Genomic DNA, 15,968 nt, shown 5'->3' on the forward strand with positions numbered 1-15,968 from the left:
TGATGGACAGAATGTAGAACAATGTCATACATTCACCCCAGTACAAGGATCTGGGCCTGAATCCATCGTTTTTTTGCACTCCACACCACCCTGGGTTAGACACTGGCTATATGCAAATCAGCTCTGACCCTGTGCCTCATGGGAACAGTCCAGTCTGAACTACCAAGCCATGTCTTTCCCAGACCGGAATCAAGCATCCAAGGACCGGTTTCTGGCTATCAGCCTTCATCAGCCTGGATAGCTTGACTCCAGTGGTGTGGAGAGCCTGGGACTCACGTCTGAGCATCCCCAGCACACTCGGGGTGAAAATTGCAAAAAACACAGTTGATGGACAGAATGTAGAACAATGTCATACATTCACCCCAGTACAAGGATCTGGGCCTAAATCCATCGTTTTTTTGCACTCCACACCACCCTGGGTTAGACACTTGTTATATGCAAATCAGCTCTGACCCTGTGCCTCATGGGAACAGTCCAGTCCGAACTACCAAGCCATGTCTTTCCCAGACCGGAATCAAGCATCCAAGGACCGGTTTCTGGCTATCAGCCTTCATCAGCCTGGATAGCTTGACTCCAGTGGTGTGGAGAGCCTGGGAGTCACGTCTGAGCATCCCCAGCACACTCGGGGTGAAAATTGCAAAAAACACAGTTGATGGACAGAATGTAGAACAATGTCATACATTCACCCCAGTACAAGGCTCTGGGCCTAAATCCATCGTTTTTTTGCACTCCACACCACCCTGGGTTAGACACTGGCTATATGCAAATCAGCTCTGACCCTGTGCTTCATGGGAACAGTCCAGTCCGAACTACCAAGCCATGTCTTTCCCAGACCGTAATCAAGCATCCAAGGACCGGTTTTTGGCTATCAGCCTTCATCAGCCTGGATAGCTTGACTCCAGTGGTGTGGAGAGCCTGGGACTCACGTCTGAGCATCCCCAGCACACTCGGGGTGAAAATTGCAAAAAACACAGTTGATGGACAGAATGTAGAACAATGTCATACATTCACCCCAGTACAAGGATCTGGGCCTCAATCCATCGTTTTTTTGCACTCCACACCACCCTGGGTTAGACACTGGCTATATGCAAATCAGCTCTGACCCTGTGCCTCATGGGAACAGTCCAGTCCGAACTACCAAGCCATGTCTTTCCCAGACCGGAATCAAGCATCCAAGGACCGGTTTCTGGCTATCAGCCTTCATCAGCCTGGATAGCTTGACTGCAGTGGTGTGGAGAGCCTGGGACTCACGTCTGAGCATCCCCAGCACACTCGGGGTGAAAATTGCAAAAAACACAGTTGATGGACAGAATGTAGAACAATGTCATACATTCACTCCAGTACAAGGATCCGGGCCTAAATCCATCGTTTTTTTGCACTCCACACCACCCTGGGTTAGGCACTGGCTATATGCAAATCAGCTCTGACTCTGTGCCTCATGGGAACAGTCCAGTCCGAACTACCAAGCCATGTCTTTCCCAGACCGGAATCAAGCATCCAAGGACCGGTTTCTGGCTATCAGCCTTCATCAGCCTGGATAGCTTGACTCCAGTGGTGTGGAGAGCCTGGGACTCACGTCTGAGCATCCCCAGCACACTCGGGAGAAAATTGCAAAAAACACAGTTGATGGACAGAATGTAGAACAATGTCATACATTCACCCCAGTACAAGGATCTGGGCCTAAATCCATCGTTTTTTTGCACTCCACACCACCCTGGGTTAGACACTGGCTATATGCAAATCAGCTCTGACCCTGTGCCTCATGGGAACAGTCCAGTCCGAACTACCATGCCATGTCTTTCCCAGACCGGAATCAAGCATCCAAGGACCGGTTTCTGGCTATCAGCCTTCATCAGCCTGGATAGCTTGACTCCAGTGGTGTGGAGAGCCTGGGACTCACGTCTGAGCATCCCCAGCACACTCGGGGTGAAAATTGCAAAAAACACAGTTGATGGACAGAATGTAGAACAATGTCATACATTCACCCCAGTACAAGGATCTGGGCCTAAATCCATCGTTTTTTTGCACTCCACACCACCCTGGGTTAGGCACTGGCTATATGCAAATCAGCTCTGACCCTGTGCCTCATGGGAACAGTCCAGTCCGAACTACCAAGCCATGTCTTTCCCAGACCGGAATCAAGCATCCAAAGACCGGTTTCTGGCTATCAGCCTTCATCAGCCTGGATAGCTTGACTCCAGTGGTGTGGAGAGCCTGGGACTCACGTCTGAGCATCCCCAGCACACTCGGGAGAAAATTGCAAAAAACACAGTTGATGGACAGAATGTAGAACAATGTCATACATTCACCCCAGTACAAGGATCTTGGCCTAAATCCATCGTTTTTTTGCACTCCACACCACCCTGGGTTAGACACTGGCTATATGCAAATCAGCTCTGACCCTGTGCCTCATGGGAACAGTCCAGTCCGAACTACCAAGCCATGTCTTTCCCAGACCGGAATCAAGCATCCAAGGACCGGTTTCTGGCTATCAGCCTTCATCAGCCTGGATAGCTTGACTCCAGTGGTGTTGAGAGCCTGGGACTCAGGTCTGAGCATCCCCAGCACACTCGGGGTGAAAATTGCAAAAAACACAGTTGATGGACAGAATGTAGAACAATGTCATACATTCACCCCAGTACAAGGATCTGGGCCTAAATCCATCTTTTTTTGCACTCCACACCACCCTGGGTTAGACACTGGCTATATGCAAATCAGCTCTGACCCTGTGCCTCATGGGAACAGTCCAGTCCGAACTACCAAGCCATGTCCTTCCCAGACCGGAATCAAGCATCCAAGGACCGGTTTCTGGCTATCAGCCTTCATCAGCCTGGATAGCTTGACTCCAGTGGTGTGGAGAGCCTGGGACTCACGTCTGAGCATCCCCAGCACACTCGGGGTGAAAATTGCAAAAAACACAGTTGATGGACAGAATGTAGAACAATATCATACATTCACCCCAGTACAAGGATCTGGGCCTAAATCCATCGTTTTTTTGCACTCCACACCACCCTGGGTTAGACACTGGCTATATGCAAATCAGCTCTGACCCTGTGCCTCATGGGAACAGTCCAGTCCGAACTACCAAGCCCTGTCTTTCCCAGACCGGAATCAAGCATCCAAGGACCGGTTTCTGGCTATCAGCCTTCATCAGCCTGGATAGCTTGACTCCAGTGGTGTGGAGAGCCTGGGAGTCACGTCTGAGCATCCCCAGCACACTCGGGGTGAAAATTGCAAAAAACACAGTTGATGGACAGAATGTAGAACAATGTCATACATTCACCCCAGTACAAGGATCTGGACCTAAATCCATCGTTTTTTTGCACTCCACACCACCCTGGGTTAGACACTGGCTATATGCAAATCAGCTCTGACCCTGTGCCTCATGGGAACAGTCCAGTCCGAACTACCAGGCCATGTCTTTCCCATACCGGAATCAAGCATCCAAGGACCGGTTTCTGGCTATCAGCCTTCATCAGCCTGGATAGCTTGACTCCAGTGGTGTGGAGAGCCTGGGACTCACGTCTGAGCATCCCCAGCACACTCGGGGTGAAAATTGCAAAAAACACAGTTGATGGACAGAATGTAGAACAATGTCATACATTCACCCCAGTACAAGGATCTGGGCCTGAATCCATCGTTTTTTTGCACTCCACACCACCCTGGGTTAGACACTGGCTATATGCAAATCAGCTCTGACCCTGTGCCTCATGGGAACAGTCCAGTCTGAACTACCAAGCCATGTCTTTCCCAGACCGGAATCAAGCATCCAAGGACCGGTTTCTGGCTATCAGCCTTCATCAGCCTGGATAGCTTGACTCCAGTGGTGTGGAGAGCCTGGGACTCACGTCTGAGCATCCCCAGCACACTCGGGGTGAAAATTGCAAAAAACACAGTTGATGGACAGAATGTAGAACAATGTCATACATTCACCCCAGTACAAGGATCTGGGCCTAAATCCATCGTTTTTTTGCACTCCACACCACCCTGGGTTAGACACTTTTTATATGCAAATCAGCTCTGACCCTGTGCCTCATGGGAACAGTCCAGTCCGAACTACCAAGCCATGTCTTTCCCAGACCGGAATCAAGCATCCAAGGACCGGTTTCTGGCTATCAGCCTTCATCAGCCTGGATAGCTTGACTCCAGTGGTGTGGAGAGCCTGGGACTCACGTCTGAGCATCCCCAGCACACTCGGGGTGAAAATTGCAAAAAACACAGTTGATGGACAGAATGTAGAACAATGTCATACATTCACCCCAGTACAAGGATCTGGGCCTGAATCCATCGTTTTTTTGCACTCCACACCACCCTGGGTTAGACACTGGCTATATGCAAATCAGCTCTGACCCTGTGCCTCATGGGAACAGTCCAGTCCGAACTACCAAGCCATGTCTTTCCCAGACCGGAATCAAGCATCCAAGGACCGGTTTCTGGCTATCAGCCTTCATCAGCCTGGATAGCTTGACTCCAGTGGTGTGGAGAGCCTGGGACTCACGTCTGAGCATCCCCAGCACACTCGGGGTGAAAATTGCAAAAAAACACAGTTGATGGACAGAATGTAGAACAATGTCATACATTCACCCCAGTACAAGGATCTGGGCCTAAATCCATCGTTTTTTTGCACTCCACACCACCCTGGGTTAGACACTCGTTATATGCAAATCAGCTCTGACCCTGTGCCTCATGGGAACAGTCCAGTCCGAACTACCAAGCCATGTCTTTCCCAGACCGGAATCAAGCATCCAAGGACCGGTTTCTGGCTATCAGCCTTCATCAGCCTGGATAGCTTGACTCCAGTGGTGTGGAGAGCCTGGGACTCACGTCTGAGCATCCCCAGCACACTCGGGTGAAAATTGCAAAAAACACAGTTGATGGACAGAATGTAGAACAATGTCATACATTCACCCCAGTACAAGGGTCTGGGCCTAAATCCATCGTTTTTTTGCACTCCACACCTCCCTGGGTTAGACACTGGCTATATGCAAATCAGCTCTGACCCTGTACCTCATGGGAACAGTCCAGTCCGAACTGGTAGTTCGGACTGGACTGTTCCCATGAGGCACAGGGTCAGAGCTGATTTGCATATAGCCAGTGTCTAACCCAGGGTGGTGTGGAGTGCAAAAAAACGATGGATTTGGACACTGGGTTAGACACTGGCTATATGCAAATCAGCTCTGACCCTGTACCTCATGGGAACAGTCCAGTCCGAACTGGTAGTTCGGACTGGACTGTTCCCATGAGGCACAGGGTCAGAGCTGATTTGCATATAGCCAGTGTCTAACCCAGGGTGGTGTGGAGTGCAAAAAAACGATGGATTTAGGCCCAGATCCTTGTACTGGGGTGAATGTATGACATTGTTCTACATTCTGTCCATCAACTGTGTCTTTTGCAATTTTCACCCGAGTGTGCTGGGGATGCTCAGACGTGAGTCCCAGGCTCTCCACACCACTGGAGTCAAGCTATCCAGGCTGATGAAGGCTGATAGCCTCCCTGGGTTAGACACTGGCTATATGCAAATCAGCTCTGACCCTGTACCTCATGGGAACAGTCCAGTCCGAACTGGTAGTTCGGACTGGACGGTTCCCATGAGGCACAGGGTCAGAGCTGATTTGCATATAGCCAGTGTCTAACCCAGGGTGGTGTGGAGTGCAAAAAAACGATGGATTTAGGCCCAGATCCTTGTACTGGGGTGAATGTATGACATTGTTCTACATTCTGTCCATCAACTGTGTTTTTTGCAAGTTCTTGTGAATCAGGGCAAGAGCCCCATCCTTTAAAAAAAAATGGAAAACTGTAGTTAACTTGCGCTGAAATCTGTCGCTTTTTTAAGCAGCCGTTTTGAAAATCTGATTATTTTCAGAAGCAGTGTGTGTTTATGGCTGCTCGTCTTTAAATAGGAGCTGATTGCATGAACTGTGTTGTATCATTTCTAAACTGAGTGCAGAGGGATAAAAGGGCCCTTATTTACCTGTATGGCCAAAGAACGTCGTCCTTAGAGAACAGAACAGAAGGACGAAATGACTGGTGAAAATTAAGATCAGATTGAAGGAATTTATCGACTGAAACTGTGACTAATTCATCTGTATTAATTCAGCTGCTGATGTATATTTAAATAAAAGAGGCCTTGCCCTCTTTTGTCTGGGTAAGGGAAGTCCCCACTTATGTCAAACTGCCCCATACTCTACAAGTGGGAGTAAACATCAGCTGTTACAACCTGCAGGGCAGTCCGACATGTGAGCATTTTTTTACCTTTCTTCTATACTATATAGAGTGATTCAGCGCCGAATCTTCGACACTTCCGCTTCCTTTGGTGCATATTAATACTCTCTTGTTATTATCCATGGTCCGTTCTTGCGGCACAAGGAGAGCACACCAGGCCGTGCACACTTGGCTGAAAGGTGTGCACACAATTATAAACCTGCTGCCCCTGGTGAAGCATCACTTAGAGTCATTGTGCCCTCTTTTCATATTGTGATCACGGTTCTTGGCACGCATCCGTGTCGGCACCATGCACCCCAGCATGTTATGCATCTCACCAACTAATTGAATAGAATCGAAGACGTACCATTGTCACAGAGAGGGCACATACCTATCACAGCATCTATGAGGCTGCACAACCTCTGAACTGAGCAGCTGCCCCCCAACCGACAGAAAGTGATGACTTCACACCAAGCGCGGGGCAGCTCCACTGACTGCCTCGATCAGTTCCTATCCAATTCAAGCCCAGTGCAGTCATTCTCAAGGTCTTCAGTTCGAAAAACCCAGGCTCCCTTGTAGAAGAGATCCCCCCTTCCTGTCTCAGCACCACATGCCGAAAAACATCAGATGCGTTTTATACAGCTCTTCATACCACATCCCTGAAGTTTCTAAGCGCTACAGGTATGCAGATTTCTAAAGGAGAAGCATTCATTTCGTCTAACAGAAACAGTGAGATAACACTCTCTGCGATTCCATAATCTAAACAAACTGTTGTGTTAAACGTGTGCTGTTCTACAAAACTCAAAACTGCTCGACAATCACAGACATTTCTCGCTGGTGTTTACGACCAGTCGGTATAGTGCGGTGGTCGTGCTTTAAGGATCGACGTGGTGTTGCTGGCTCCAGGTTTATAGTAAAGAAATATGAGACCAGAGCCTGCAGCTGGTTCCTGCAAACTTCTCCAGAGCAGCTGAAAGTGCCACTGCGCCCGGGGAGTTTTGGCGCAACGTTGTTAATGTCTTGTCATCTCTTGTCTTGTCTTGTCACTATGTTGACTTCGTCCATGAAATGGGATCAGTTTTTTCGATAAATTTCACCCATATCAAAGCATACATTGTTGTGGTATATGGAGCCTATGCTGTGGTCTCTGAGGAATGCAGAAACAGTTTTATTTCCTGGATTTGTTTATCTGTGGACAAAATTTGTTTGACCACTTCCACATCTGCCTTTGACAAATGTTGGAGAACACAAATGCAGTGTGTGGGAAAGTGCCATTAATTTACCAAAGGTATCCTTCATTAAGATTTCCAGTCCTACCCCAATAATTGTGCCTTGGTCATTCCCACCACTGTGCAGAATTTTGAGGTCTGGATGTGGGCAATCCACAATGCATACAATCAAAGGCAGCAGCTTATACCACTTTAATCTTATCTCGCCAAGCAATGTCTACATCAGATAAACCCAAGTCTCTGTCAATGCCACTCTTTCTAGCCCTCTCTGTGGCCCAAAACACACAACTATGGCCCACAATCCACACTGAAACAATTTTGTAGGCAAACTGGAGTAGCACACAGGAGAAGGCCGCAACCGAATGAGACCGTTTTCAGAATGAAAGGCAGTTAAAATGGAGGACAGCGCATAAATTAAAAAATAACATATTTAATTGGATGGTGTTAATATGCAGGTAGCTAAAAGTGAGTAGGGATCTTGAGAAAAAGGTCATTAACTCTGTGATTGACTTAGCAAAATAAAAGTTATGCCGTTTAGGATATGCTTATAATTCCAAACAGTCAACTATACCTGCTACAGTTCAATTTGAAGGTAGTATAGTGCTCACAGAGAGGGGTGTGAACTTTCGACCTCATGCTATCAGTGAGTGTTTCAAACATGGCTGTTATGGAAAAGTAGCTAAAAGAATGTAGGGGGAAGGGAACAAAAAAGAGTAGTGTGTTAATGTGAAAAGGAGAGAGGTAAGGAAATCCTGCTCATTAGAGAGTGTTTGGGTTGAAATTCAGTACTTTTTACAAAGTAAACTATGAATGCTGGATTGTTAAGTGGTTTTACGGGCTCCTGATTGGATTCTCGAATCTGCCGCAATGTTACACGGGAGTCACGCTGCAACGGATTCGTGAATTGGTTCAAAACGACTACCAAAATGGGCTTCTTAACAGGACTTAACTATGGCTATCATATTTTGGGAAGTAATTACTGTTACATGTGGTCACTACACTGTCTATGCAAAAGGTAAAAGTGAATGGACAGAATGTAATGATAGCAACCTTAAATTCAAGAGAAGACTGCATTTTAAGCTTTCAAATTCTTATTTTTTAGTTCTAGAACCAAAGATGTAATGAGGATTATAGTTGTGAAAGTGGAATACTGTATTTGCTGTCTATCCATTATCAGTCTTATGACAACATTCGGCCTACCAGGGGTGATGCCTTTATTAAATGATCAAATCTTCCTTTCACATTCAAGTGGTCCACAAAGCTGCAGCCACTTGGGCAACTGAAGGGCACACAGGAAGTCCAAATCTACAGCCCATAACTCATCTTCCTGACTTCAAATCAAGCAGCAGTTTATGATTAAAGCAGTCTGCCTCACAATCGGTTGATATGGGAGAAAACTAAAAAAAATAAAAAATAAACAGCACACTTAATGGCAAACAGGAGCTAGTCCAAACAAATCAAATGCCATATTCTTAAAGTTGACTCTGAAAAAAAAACCAGACATTTCGTATTTCAATGGCAGGAGCTGTAGAGTGTACTGCTTACTTTTAATAAGAAACATCCTCTCTCTTTGAGTAAAAAAGTAAAACTCACATTTTCTTAATCGCTTCTGCACCAGCTCATTCAAGCCAGGAACCACCTGAAAGTGATTCCATTCAGAGAGCTCTACTACACAAAGTAAAGGTGTTGAAAGTAATTGAACAACTAGGGAGGTTGATCAGAAAATAAGTGACTATCTTGAAAATTAGATATTTCATGAAGGGGTTACTGTTACATCTGGCCACTACACTGTCTATGTAAAAAGCAAAGGTTGATGGACGGAGGGTAATGATATCAACCTCAAATTCAAGCAAAGACTGCATGTACAATTATCAAAATCTTACCTTGTGTTTCTGGTACCTAAGTTCTAAGGAGGATTACAGTTGTGAAAGTTGAATACTGCATTTGTTCTAGATCCATTAGCAGTATTAATGACATCATTCAGGCTACCAAGGTGATGCCTTTATAAAATATAAAATCTTTCTTTCACATTTAAGCGGCCCACAAAGCAGCAGCCACTTGGGCAGCTGAAGGGTACACAGCAAGTCCACATCTACAGCCCGCAACTCAACCTCCTGGCTTCAAATCAACCAATGTTGAAACCTGAGGTCTGTTGACCAACATAGAAAAACAATTGAATATACTTATGGATCTAAGAAGGTTGGACCAGTGGCTTCCCAGTAAAGATATGATTCATGGCCCCCTTCCACAAAAAGGCTACAAGAGAACAGAGATGATACAAAAAGGAATCTGTCCAAACATTATACACCTTTTAGCCAGTTGTTAGGTTGCATAAAATGTGATTCATATGAATGATTTGGGCACTGTGCCTAGTCCCCACAGTAAAGGAAGGGGAGATATTGTATATCTGAGTCATTTTTTGCGTTAAATGCAACAAATTTATAACAACAATTGTGGTATCACAAATTACACTCCTTGTCACAACACAGTGTATGGTTAAGTTGTGAGTTATAGTTAATGTAGTGTGGCTATGGAGTTCAATGCAGCATGATTGAAGGTGTGTGAGTTATGTTAATTTGAAGGTGTTGCATACATTTTAAATGTACGTTATAAGTATAAGTCTAGAATTTCAAATGTTTCTTTAGTTTTAGTGTGGTTTCTATATAAAGAAAAAATAAATGTATAGTTATGTTAAGGTGGTGCGTAAATATTATAAGTTAATAATATAATTATAACTTTAGAATTTCTAATTGTGTAGTTTAAGTTTGGTATGTATAGATTAAAGAAAGTTTTTCTAACTATAACACAGATTTAACCTTTGGGTTTTCATTGAATGTCAATGTTTGTATGTGTTTTTTCTTAGGTAAAAAAAATGTGTTTCAAATTGTACAGTTCAGTGTTATTGAATGGAGTGCTGTTAACTGGAGTGCCCTACAGTATAGTGGAGGAGAGTATCATACAGTGTAGTGTCGTAGAGTGTAGTGTGATAGACTGGAATACAGTGGAGTGAAGTACAGTTGAGAGGATTAGAATTAAATATAATAACATGTAGTGGCATAGAGTGCAGAGGTGTAGCATAGAATGGTGTACAGTGGGATACACTAGAGTTAACTAGTGTAGCGTTGAGTGGAGTAGAGTTGAGTGGAGTAGAGTAGAGTGGTGGAGAGTGGAGTGTCCTATAGTGGTATATAGTGGGGTGGTGTCGAGCTGAATAACATAGAGTGGAGTGGTGTAGACTGGAATGCCGTACACTGGAGTAGTGTGTTATACAGTAAAGTGGAGTGGCTTACAGTGGAGTTGTATGGAGTGGAGCATACAGTGGAGTTTTATAGAGTGGACTGGTGTAGAGTGGAGGGCCAGAGAGTGATAAAGCATACAGTGGAGTGGGGTGGTGTGGAGTGGCATAGAGTGGAGTGGCGTGGGGTGCATTGGCATAGAGGAGAGGGGTGTACAGTGAATTACCATCCAGTGGATTGCATAAAGTGGAGTGGTGCAGAATACAGTGGAGGACAGTGGAGTAGCATGCAGTGGAGTATTGCACAGTGGTGTAGATTGGAGTGGCATAAAGTGGAGTGGCACACTCTGGAGTGTTGTTGAGTGAAACAGCGTAGAGTGGAGTGTCATAGAGTTGAGTGATCTGTTTTACAATAGAGTGGTGTGTTGTATAATGGAATATCATCAACTGGCATACAGTGGGGTAAAGTGTTGTGCAGTTCAGAAGAATGGAGCGTGGAGAGTGGTGTGGTGTAGTGTAGAGTGGACTAAAGTGCCATACAGTGGCCTGTGGTAGAGAGGTGGGGAGTGCAGTAGAGTGGAACGGTTTAGTGTACATTGAAGTGTCATAATTTTGAGTGGTTTGTTGTAGAGTGTAGTGGCATAGAGTGGAGCAGCACAGTACAGTGAAGTGGCATAAAGTGGATTGGTGTACACTATAGTGGCATAGAGTTGAGTAGAATGTTGTATAGTTGAGTGAAGTGGCATAGGGTGGAATGCCAAACAGTAGAGTGGCATAGAGGGGAGTGGTGTACAGTGGAATACCGCCGAGTGGAGTGGCACACAATGGAGTGGCATAGAATAGAATAGCATAGAGTGGAATAGTGTACAGTGGAGTGTCATATAGTGAAGTGGCATAGACTGGAGTGGCATTGAGTGTGGTGGTATAGTGTAAAGTGGAGTGGTGTAGAGTAGAATGGGGTAAATTGAAGTTAGGTAGAGTGGAGTAGAGTAGAGTGTATTGGCCTACAGTGGAATAGCATCTAGTGAAGCATTGCATAGTGAAGTGGCATAGATGGAGAGGCATTGAGTGGAATACCATAGAGTGGAGTGGCGTATACTGAAGGTGCATTCAGTGGAATAGGATAAAGTGGAGCAGCCTACAGTGCAATGGCATAAAGTAGATTACCATAGAGTGGAGAGACATAGAGTAGAGTGTCTTACAGTGGAGTGGCATACAGTGGAATGGAGTACAGTGGAATATGGTAGAGTGGAGTGGCGCAGACTGGAGTGATATACAATGGAGTGGTGTACAGTGGCATAGCATACAGTGGAGTGGCATACAGTGGAGAGGCATACAGAGGAAAAGCATAGAGTGGAGTTGCGTAGAAGGGAGTGGCATACAGTACAATAGCGTGGAGTGGCGTGGAGTGGAGTAACATAGAGTGGAGTAGCGTACACGGTAGAATCATACAGTGGAATACTGTTGAGCAGATTAGTGTAGAGTGAATTGGTGCATAGTTGAATTGCATAGAGTGGAGTGTCGTACATTATAGTGGTGTAGAGTGGAGTGGCAAAGAGTGGAAAAGCGTGGAGTGGAGCAGGGTTGAGTGGAGTGGCTTACAGTGCAGTGGCATGGAGTGTCATAGAGTGCAGGGATGTACAGCGAAATACTGTAGATTGAAGTGGCATGAAGTGGAGTAGGGTGGAGTGGCATAGAGTGAAGTGGTATACAGTGGAGTGATGTAGAGTGGAATAGCGTGAAGTGGAATGGCATAGAGTGGAGTGACGTGTCATAGAGTGGTGTGGAGTGGAGTGTCATAGAGGGAAGTGGCCTGTCATAGATTGGAGTTGCATGCCGTAGAGTGGACATACGTGTCATAGAGTGGAGTTTGGTGTCACAGTGGACTGCAGTGGTGTGTCATCTGGCAGAGTCCATTTTAAAGTGACACAGTGTAAAAATAGCTGAATGGATGTACATTACATTTTGAATGTATGTATAATATGGTGTGTATACTAAAGCAAGACAGCAACTTGTGCTGCCTTGTGTTTTATCCAGATTTACCAAGCAACACAGGGTGAAGCATGGTGGACTTGTGTTGCTTGGTAAATCTGTCTTAAGTGTTAGGTTGCCCTTGAGACGTCATGCGTGGCACAAGGGTAATGCAATACAATGATAAATCTGTCCCCTAGTGATATATTGTGCCATGGCATACAGCTGTAACTTTGCGGGATACTGTACACTGTAGTACGCTATACTGAAATATAGGGCCCACCCCGACTGCCATGGTAGCGTAAATCAACCGTCCGCCGGTACCATGGCAAAACCGGCGGTCCGATTAGGATCAACCGCCCAAAAAATCCAACCGCGGTGGAACGAGGCCACGAAAGACCGCCCATAGCAGGCGGAGCTGGTGAAAATCCATCCACAGCGGTCGGATTTGCGACGGTAATACACCAAACCGCCGCCAGGCCAGCGGAGAGACCACATGGAAAATTAGGATTCCCCCGATGTGACAGCGGGACGTTCAGCTGTTTCTAACCGCCGCGGTCTTGACCAGTGATGAATGGGAGAGCAGGTGGAAGGGCTGTAGCATAGTCATCGCTACAGACACTATGTGACAAATATGGCGGTCGACAAAAAAAACTCGCAACAAGGCCACCAAGTGCACACAGCAAACTAGCCCTGTCCCCAAAAACACCTAACACACCCCAATGACACACCCCTATGGCGACTTCAAAAATACAAATCCCAGGACAACACACACAACACACCTGACAGCAGTACTCTATTTTGACACACTCACATAGCTGAGTATAAAACCAGCCCCTTCCCTCACTAGAACCCTTTGCACTACTCCAGCAGTGAGGAAACCAAACCGTGCAGCACATTGGATAGGCAAAACACCACACATCTCACCAGCACAACAACATACACACACACACACACACACACAGCCCACCTACCTAACCCACAGCACACTCACAACTGCACCTCCAAAAATTAGCACATCACACAACTTACAACTAAGTCCCGGGCACTCATATACAATAGTGGATATAGAAAAAGTTCTTTAAGTGTAAGTCCAAACAAAAAGGTCCATTAATAACAAGTGCAGAGGAGTTGATCCAAAATGTTTTAAGTTTCTTTCTGTTGTAAATTAATCTGCATAGAGCAACCAGCCGACACATGTTTCGTCAGGGTGTCAGTTAATCGCTGGCTCTTCAGGGCTGGGAATGATACAAAAGGTTGCTTGAGTACAACTAGAAGGAGAACAACTCAATGGAGAATCAAACTCCTAAGTATGGTGACATTGGTGCATATCACCCATTACACATGGAAACCCTAAACAATGAACCAATTGAGCAATGAGTGAAAAGGTGAAGGTAAAAACAGAGACAAGGTGGAGACATCTGTGTGTACATTTGAAGCTGACCTATGAAAATATATATATCCAAGCAGCGATGTGTGTAGTGACTTGTAGTGATATATATACAACTTATTTTACAGAAAATTTAAATACATTATTCAGATGGTATGCAGGCTTAAAACCAAGCGTACAAACATCATTTTTTGCATGTATCTATTATGTGATAGCTGTTAGTAAATGTAACTAGCCAGAAGCTAACCAGCAGTGGAGTGACAAGACAATATGAGATCACATGCTACAGGCAGGTAGACCAGAGAACAATGTGGGAGGGTGAACCAAGGGGGGAACAAAGGAGCAAAAGATTAATAACAACCGAAAGTGAACTGCTTAGTGAGCAGGACACATCTAATACCTGCACTGGTGTAAGCAAGGCGGTGTAGTCTGAAAGAGATATAGTAGAGAGAAACATAATTCTTAGTACTAGGGCCCGCAATGGTGCCTATAGTATTGGTGACTAAGGAAATAAGGCAGAACTGCCCACGTTAGCTAAGGGACAATACTCACCGGGACACCGGTGTTAATTCCAACCCTGTGTGGCAAAACAGGCAGGTGAGTACTTGCGTCGGGTAAGAAGAAAATCTAGGATGCCAGTGAGATAAAAGATGATACTAATTATCTAACACAAAGTTGAATCACAATAAGTATAATAAGAGTAAAAGTTCAACGTGCTCCAATTGCGTCCTACGAATTACAAAAAAGAGACAGGAGTGTGGTGGATGGAAAGGGGAGGACAAAAAACACCATAATGGAGCAAGGACACCCTAAGTGCAATTAACTGAGGACGAGGTGCTAGAAATACCCGTGCTTGCATGCACCAGAAGGTGTAATCTGAAAGGATATGGTAAAAAGAGGCATCAATACTATTGTAGGAAACCGTGTAGGTTTACTGAAACTAAGCAGAGAGACATTCATCTGCTCTGAGTAAGCGTACTTACCGAAATGCCGGTGTTAATTCCAACCCGGCACGTCTAAATTTGAGGTAAGTAAAGCTTTGCATTGAATGTGGGGGTATCTGTCAATTATAAAAGGAGTAACGTTACAGTTCAGTTAAAAGTAAGACGCTTGTGCTGTGAAAAGGCCGTAACATGTCTGAGAATTGCAGATGCAGGGTGTATGGCCACGGAAACTTGTAAATAAATGTTATAAAGAGGTAGTATCTGAAAGGAATAAATGAGTGAAATCTCATGAGCCCTAGTATTCTGGCATTCACATTAAAGTCAACAATTACTGTATACTCTAGGGTTTATTGAGAAAATATGAAAGTTAAGTAAAAATATACTACGATGAAAACAAAAGGCTGTATTCACCCAAGTCACGTCCGATCCACGTGACAAGGCAAAATATATCAGCGCAAGCACCGAAGCGTGTAAAGGTGCGCTGAAACAAACGTAAGAGTTATATCAAAAAGGGGCTCACTGGGCAGTGAAATGTCACAAGTATGGGGCTAGAAAGGTTGGCCCAGAAAATTGGCGGGAATAACACATAACAGCAGCATTTACGTTTGTGCTGCAGTCAAAGGTCCTCCATGGCTCGTCTTCAGTGAGTGCTGCTGGGTACGAGGGTATCAACCAGTAGTGTATAAATAGTACACTTCGGGAAATTAACACTAGACAGCAAAACCGCGGCTAGTGTAGACCGGAAGTGAGAGACAGTAGTAACAAGGGAAAGGCGGTCTATCTGTAGAAGAATAATAATAGCTAGACTGTATCGGCCAAGACAATTAGGAAAGGGGGAAATCTGAGCTGAAATAAAGTTCAGAGTTGTTCTATGAGCTGGCATCAAGGGCGGTTCACCCATCTATGTGATACTGTTAGTTCAAGATTAATTATTAACAAGAGAGTGTCAAATATAGGAGCAAGAAATCTATGAGGCACTGCCAGAGAATCAGAGGAAT

The 15,968-nt window shown here is 45.2% G+C and overlaps 1 long non-coding RNA gene across 2 annotated transcripts in view; it reads right to left on the reverse strand.

The window, feature by feature from the left end:
• Nucleotides 1–15,656, reverse strand: part of LOC144819515 (uncharacterized) — a 509,138-nt gene extending 493,482 nt beyond the window's left edge. Inside the window, exon 1 of one of the 2 annotated variants that reach the window (XR_013607419.1) lies at nucleotides 15,574–15,656. This is a non-coding gene — a long non-coding RNA (uncharacterized LOC144819515). The remainder of the gene's footprint in view (nucleotides 1–15,573) is intronic. The other variant, XR_013607418.1, reaches the window with a different exon arrangement.
• Between the last annotated feature and the right edge of the window lie 312 nt (nucleotides 15,657–15,968).

This window comes from Lissotriton helveticus, chromosome 2_1, assembly GCF_964261635.1.
Source record: "Lissotriton helveticus chromosome 2_1, aLisHel1.1, whole genome shotgun sequence".
NCBI lineage: Eukaryota > Metazoa > Chordata > Amphibia > Caudata > Salamandridae > Lissotriton > Lissotriton helveticus.